General features: G+C 47.7%; 1 protein-coding gene across 2 annotated transcripts in view; it reads left to right on the plus strand.

The window, feature by feature from the left end:
- SAMD4A (sterile alpha motif domain containing 4A) overlaps window positions 1-7,500 on the plus strand; it is a 232,868-nt gene that overhangs the window by 178,555 nt on the left and 46,813 nt on the right. The gene's annotated exons all lie outside the window — the stretch shown is intronic.

The raw sequence follows: 7,500 nt of genomic DNA on the forward strand, positions 1-7,500 counted from the left end.
GGGAAAGATGCTCATCAGAGACACATTAATAACAATTTTAGATGGAGAAACAAGAGCTAGTCGTGCTCCTGGGACTACGATGCCGAGGGGAGGCTCCGAGGGTGCCCTCGTTGCTGGCATGCACAGTCCTGAGGTTGTGCTGTTGCTGATCGTACCCTTGAGAAGAGCTAGTGTTGACATAGGAGGCTGTGTACTGAGTTTCCTCCCCACCACAGAAGCGTGGCACAGGGAGATGCCCGCCATGGCCCAGGTGCTGGTTGTAAGTGAGCGCCAGGCTGAAAAATGGAGCTTGCCCACCAGGGGACATGAATCTGACACAAAGACACTTCCCTGGAGCATTCCTCCCTCCCAGCTGCTCAGGCCAGCATCCTCCCATCCCACCACAATCTGTGGTGGATACTGTGCTGAGTGCCCAGGGCGGGTGGGACACATCTTGATGTTTTCCTCTCTCTGGTGATACAAATGGGTCATTAAAGGTGTTTAACAGGCAGCAAAAGCAATGGCTCCTTTTGGCACAGTGGGGATGTGTGTCCTCTTTTCTTTCTCTTTCACAGTTCTTGGGGAAATGTGTCATAATTTTGGAGACCTACCAAAACCCATTTTTGAGTTTATGCTACATGGTTCTGTGTTCAAGCAGCTGAGCCCCGGGGGATGAGTAGCAGGGGAGGCTCAGCCATGCTTGGCCCAAGATGGGTAGAAGCCATGGTTACTCAGGGCTAGCTTCTTGCCGAGTGAAGTGGAGCATCTGGACAAGTGGAGTGTCTGGACAGATGGTTTCCAAGAAAGCTACGTGCGGTTCTAATTGGTAACTGTGGGAAGGAGGCCTGGCCTTTACGTTGAAGGGCTTGGAGGGTCTTGCAGGAAGCCTGTTCTCCAGGACACAGGCCTTGCCCAGAGGAATGCTGGGTCTGCTGTCTGCTTATAGGAGCTTTGTTATCTTTTCTTTCTTTTTTCCTTTTGCTTTCTTTTCTTGGTTTTCTTTCTTTGTTTTTGGTTGTGAAGCCCTCTGTATACCTTAGACATTCTCCCAAAGCAGGTAAATGTGTGTTCATTGCATGCTGGCCTTTCGAGGTGAGAAATGAGTAATGAGAGCAGGGTTTTAAAGAGAAATGAATGAGAGAAAAATGGAATAAATGTCCGATCCCTGTTTTAGAATAAAAGCCAAAATATTCCAAAGTTCAAGGAACAACCCCTATATCCGCTTCTTTGATTCCTTCTTTTAGAATTGGTGAGAATTGGGCTAAACAGAGGACCCTCTTCTGTGTATGTCCACCTTCCGCTGACCTATTGAATGGCCCTTCTCCCAACGTATACAGTCCTTAGTGAATTAAATGGCAAAACCTATTTGAAGGAAGGAACATAATAGACGATGAGGGTTCTGTGTGTGGGAAAAGTATATTTGCAGTTCAGCTGGTAGGTCAAGCCGTAGAAACATCCACACCTGAAAACAGCATCATTCCAGAGTGTCGGGGCCAGTGTCTATGCCACACGAATGCCCCTCCCCCCACGGCACCTGGCAACAGCTTCCCTTGAAGGCCACCCCTGAGGACTCCCACCATCAAGTGCTGCTCAGGGTGGCCTCCCAGGAGAGCGCAGAAGCAACCCTTAACAAGCCTGTCGTAAGAGTGTGTCATACGATTCCCCTGTCCAAGAGTAGACACCGGTTTAAATTTCCAAATTAATTTGTATTTTTCTGAGAAGTGAAATCTGAAATCAAATGAAGTGCTTTTAAAGAGAGCTAGCTCTTCCTCTTGGATCCATGTCTCTTCCTTTCTGTGACCTGGCCCTTTGGCAGGAGTGTCAGCCTTTTAAAGCTACTTTCTGGTCCACTTCAGGATGCCATCATCTAATTGCTATTTTCCTACTTTTTAGACACCCAGTTTACAAGAACAACAAGGAATCTGTAGTAGAATTTGGAGGAGTTCCAAATCTCCAGGGGATGCATGTCAGCCCTCACCCTCACCTTGGGAATAGAATAAAAATTCCCGTAATTGAGCTTAATTTAGTGTGAATTCATCTTTCTTGACAGCAGCTGTGTATACTTTGCCGAAACGCTGTGTTCATCCGAGGCTTCCTTTTCCTCCAGACAGATGAGCCAGGTTTGGCTACACATCGTCCCTTAGGAATGTGCCTCTTGGGTCCAGAGCGGGAAATAAAGCTCACAGCCCAGCATTCTTGCCCTTTTTATTTTTCACAAACATCCATCTCTCCCTCTTTTTGTCTTGGTGTCAGCGTTCCCTGCCAGGGATTGTCACTAAGTTCTCTCCCAAGTAGACCAGCTCCTGCCCTCAGAGGATTAACATCATCTGCCTGCTTTGCTGTGTTTTTCCTTTTATAGTAAACACACATCCTGAAGGTTTAAGTCAGCTCTGAAGCACAGAGTGGATGTCCCTGGCAGTAGGGATCTCAAACTAATATCTCAGGCTCAGGGAAGCATGGGATCAGCTACTCAACTAGAAATTAATGAACAGAAGTGGGACACTGAATGGTACTATGGAAGTTTCCCCTTCAACATGCCCTGTGGAGGCTACTGGTTACACACGTTTGGACTGAATAGGCTGATTGCGGTTTCTAAACTCAGTGGTCCTTCTGCCTTGCAAAAGCTTCACTGTGACTTATCTCAGGGAAAAGATTCTTGATTCTAAGTTGACACTCAGTACTATTCTTTTCCCCTCCATATCACATGAGTAGAATGTGCTCTCTTACCCCTTCGCTCATACAAAGCCTCCAGGTGGCCAAGAGGGAAAAAAATGACATTCCCATAAATTCCTGAAAGGAAAAGAAAATAGAGAACAGAATTTCACTGGTAGGAGAAGTACATTTGCCCCTCCTATTAGCATCACGTCTTCAGAAATTTTGTATAAACCCAGCACCTAAAGACTTATCCGAAGGCAAGGGCTGTTCATGAGTGATATGGCTGTTCTATGGGAACAGAGACGAGGGAAGAAAGACTGATGAACAGGTTTCATTTTTGTCCTCAGCAAGTCAGCTGCCTTTCTTGAGCGCTTGCTGAGAGAGGCTTTGGACTGGCTATTGGGGAGACAGAGGTAAAGGAGATGGTCCCTGCCTCAAGGGACTCGCTATAACGCGAGCCACAGAGACCTGATGCATGTGCGCATCTGTGAAAATATCTTGTCTCAGAGACTTGCCCTGGTCGAGGCAGGCAGCAAGGAGGGCCCTAATTCAAAGTGGAGGGAAGTCAAGGAAAGTCCCTGGAGGGGGAGAGGCCTGGAGCTTCAGCTCGGAGCAGGATTACAGATTAGCCAAATATATAAGGTGAGGGAAGGGCATTCTATGCAGAGGGAATGTTATTCGTGGAAGCATGGTTATGAGACAGCTTGACCAAGTGCATCATCCGATGGCTTGTGTGTTAGGGGCACATGGGAGCAGTGTCTGGAGAGGGGCGAGCCGGATTCTAGGCATTGCAAAAGATTGGAGCTTTTATCCTGACATGGAAGGAATTTAGCAGCAGAATGTCCTGCTTAGATTTACATATCAGAAATAGGACCTGAGCGGAAGAGTGGGAGACATACAAAAGTAGGGGAGGGGCAGGGGATTCTGGATGTGGAGGCCAGCTGGGCGGTGGGGGATGTTTCAGTACCTGAGGAGGAAAATGAATTTGGACCAAGACGAACAAAGGAGACAAGGTAGTATATTCGTGGGGTCTTCGTGAGATAGACCTGAGAGAGCTCTGAATGGAATTGCACTGATTGAATGTAGACAGGGATGGAGCATGAGGAATTTAGGATGATGCCCAGCTTTTTGCCTGGGACATCTGGGTTGCCCATGATGTCATCAACAGCAAAGAGTAAATCGGAAAAGAGACAGACTGGGAGGACAGCATGCGGCAGGCTGAGTGCGGACACCTGTAGAATATTCCAGTGGAGGCACGCCAGCCAGGCCCACAGTGCACCATGCTCTCCCCTGGCTCAGCCTCCCTAGCATTCTGCCTCCCTGTGGTGAAGTTCATGTGGGGAATTCACTAGACTTCTGGCTAGTAAGGCCCGTAGATTTAGTCTCCTAAGACTGAGAAGCTCCATAATTTGCTCATTGCAGTTGTCGGTGTGAGAGGGGTAGAGATGGGGGGTGGGGTCTGTTTCTCTTGAGATGAGCTTCGGCCTCACCATTATGAATTAACATTGGCTGGTATACTTATGAGGTATGGCACTACGTTAGTGTAAAAGTATAGGGGTAATTTAAATTTACATGGTTTGCATATAGACATGATAAAGGTGAAAAAGAAACCTTTGGGTCCAGTAACCTTGATAGAAACATAGCGATTAAGTGCGGAGGGAACCATGAAAATAGGCTCAGGTTTTCTTTTCTAAAGAATCTTTCTTAGATGAAACTTACGTAAACTTTTTTCCTCCATAGCAAAGGAAATATATTGCCTATTCTGAAATAGCTGGTTTGGGGTTTTGAGTTGTAGACCTTTGAACTTCTGCCTGTCTTAGAATGAGATGAGGGAAAAAAAATATTGAGAAGTGTTATTTTTGTAAGACAAAGGAACCCATCAGAAACCTTTGTAAGAAAGGTTGTGAATACAGCATTTCTGAGGGTCATAAGGATGTGAATGATGGAAAGGGAGTGACACAGCCCCTTGTGTGGCTGGGACACTTTTCAGCATGGCTGTCATGGGAACAAGTTCCTATTTTCTGAATGCTGACTTTCTAGATTCTGTCTCGAATTCATCTAACTTAAAGGCCAGGATTTAGTAAACTTACTTCACTTTCTTTATTCCCAAATGCCAACATACGACCTATGCGGATAGGTCCTAATGGGCTCAGACTTGTGCTCCCTCTTTTCAGATAGGCTGAGAGGCCCTGATATCTTTGAAAAGTAAATCCCCAGGATTCCCCCAAATTCTAAAGGTCGTGAGACTTACAGCTGCTATTTCTTACAAAGTGTGTGTCTTCAGCTAATGTGCTTTAAGGACAGCTGTCAATGTGGAACCCAGCTGCTATTGACGCAAAGCAGGCTAAGAGTAGAACACCACTTACGGGTGTCATAGCCGATGGAAACTGGGAGAAAGTTAGTCCTTCTGTTTGTACCAAACACTTCAAAGAGGGTATTCTACCCAAACTCGACCGTCTCTGTGCCTTCCAAGACCCACACATGCTCCCCACAAGCGTGGAAGCCGGAGGCCACCATGGACACGTCCCAGGATGGCGGAGCCTGCTCCAGCTCCACAGGGACCCGAGACCAAGGCACCTTCTCTCTTTCGCTCAGAGGCTGGTACAGGATGGGGCTGTTCATTCCGCTCTGGCCAAAAATAGACAGGCTCCAGTTATCTTAATGGTGCTGCTAGACTTCTTCATGTTCGAAAGACATGTTTTCCTTCTTGCTTCAACCCTGAAGAGTTAGTCCCTTCTTGCTCCTACGTTGGCTCTTCTCCCACAGAGACCAAGGATGCAGTCATGTCTTGGAGAGAGAGAGGGAGTTGTTTGAGATTAGCCTGGCTCTCCGTGGCGAATGGGAGTTGCTGTTCCATTTGCAGGTACCAGGACCACCACAGTGAAGCCTCTTGTGGAAAAGGCGGCTGTTCATGGTTCTGTCTTCCAGGGATGCCTTACTCCCTACCCTTTACACCGTTCTCCATATGGAGCTCTTCTGCAATATTGGTTCCATCTTTCTCTCGTGTGGGGCCTCCTTGTTTGTGGGGCAGGTGCTGCATGGCCTGTTGACCTGAATGATTTTTGCAGCCATTCCAGCAGCAGGCATTTGAGCAAAGCAGCCCAAGTTCTAACTGGAGCCCAGCTTCTGTGTGAGCTGTAATAGGCACCACAAAGCCTCTCGGTGTCTGATTTATCCAGACTCTGAAAGGTAAATAGAAAGCGTAATTGGGAACTTGACCCATTGGTAAAGACCAACAGGTAGACATAACAGCATATAAAACATGGGTGAAACACTATTATCAAAAACGCCCATGAGAAGATAAACCACCGTGGACTGCAGCAAGATGTGGAGGAGCTTCATAAGGATGGGCACTGTGGCATGGGAGCCCACTGTCCACACATGGATGGTGCTGCTTTCTCCCAGAAACTCCCTACCCTCTGCCCTTGTCAGTTTCCTTCATGGGCTTCCCTTCCCTCACCTTCCCCTAAAAACCTGGTGCTCCCAGGGCTCCACCTTGGCTCTCCCCTCTTCCCTGAGTGATCTCACCGTCTTCCGTGGCGAAAACAACTACCATGTGCTACGGACAAGGAAAGTGGTTCTCCAGCTCAGCCCCCTCTTCAGAGGTCGTGACCAGTTGACTTCTCCACCTGGATGGCTCAAAGGTGATGACACTCAGCTGACCTAAAGTGGAGTTCACCATCTCTCTCCTCTCACCCCAAATCTGATGCTCCCCTGTACTTTGCTACCAAACCTACTCACAGGAACCATTTTAGGCTCCTTGCTCTCCCTTATTCCCTGTACTTCCTTAATCTTCAAGTGCTCTGCATTTACATACTTTCCTTCTCTGCCACTGCCCTCCTGAGCTTGGATTCATCTCCTGGCCTCCACTCCCACTTCATCCAGCCCAGCCTTTACATCGACAGCCATCATCATTCTTACATACTCATCTCATTGTGCCTCTACTGCTCAGATTTCAACAGTTTCTCATCACCCAAGCCAAGGTTGACTCTCCTTGGTTCGGCATTAGAAATCCCAATCATCTGACCCTTGCCTGTTTGTCCCGTCTTACGTCTAAGCTCTTCTCTAGAATTCACCCAAGGCTTTGCTTGGCCTGGAATGCTCTCTTGCATCTCTGCTTTGCTTATGCCCTGCTCCTGCTTCCTGAGACGGCTTCCTCATTAGGATCTGCCCGGTGACTCCCGGACCAATGCTACCGTGAAGCTGTCCCGCTCCCCAAGGCAAACCCAAATGCCCATTGTTCTGTATCCATCCCCCCACCCCGCACCCCCACAGAACTTTGAGTAGGCTTAGCACTTGTCCTGCAACTTTTATCATTTTTCTGTGAGTTACCTGTTTTTTTGTATTAAAAACTCCTTGATGGCAGGGACATGCCCAGCCCCCATAATAGGCATTCAACAAATGTTGAGTCAGCAAATATCAGGATTCCCACACTTGGCAAGGAAGTCAGTTCCCGCATGTAGTAAAGTTATCTTTATCTTTCTCACACCGCATAAGAGAATAACTTTCTAGTCTGGGACCTCCATTGGCATGTCCGTCAGAAACAGCCCAGATGAAGTTAAATGGCTGTGTACCAGCCAGAGGCAGGAGCCCAGGCGGCATGCGTGCTTTCAATCACATATCAGCCACTCCAGGAAACACCCCTGTTGGTCTGTGTCTTCCAACCATAGGCCTGAGGTTATGTTAGCTGGTTCTCAGCTTTGCATCCAACCATGTAGTATCTGGACCATGGGAAAGGAACTGAGCTTTCAGTTACAGTTTGTCCCTGGCCAACATCTTACAGAATCTAGCCTCCAAGTCATTGGAGTTCCTGGCTTCAGAGGAGTGAAATGGTCAAGGCACTCAGTTCTCTGGTGTGTTTCCCTC

The sequence above is a fragment of the Lipotes vexillifer genome, unplaced genomic scaffold (assembly GCF_000442215.2).
Source record: "Lipotes vexillifer unplaced genomic scaffold, Lipotes_vexillifer_v1.1 scaffold43, whole genome shotgun sequence".
In the NCBI taxonomy this organism is placed as follows: domain Eukaryota; kingdom Metazoa; phylum Chordata; class Mammalia; order Artiodactyla; family Lipotidae; genus Lipotes; species Lipotes vexillifer.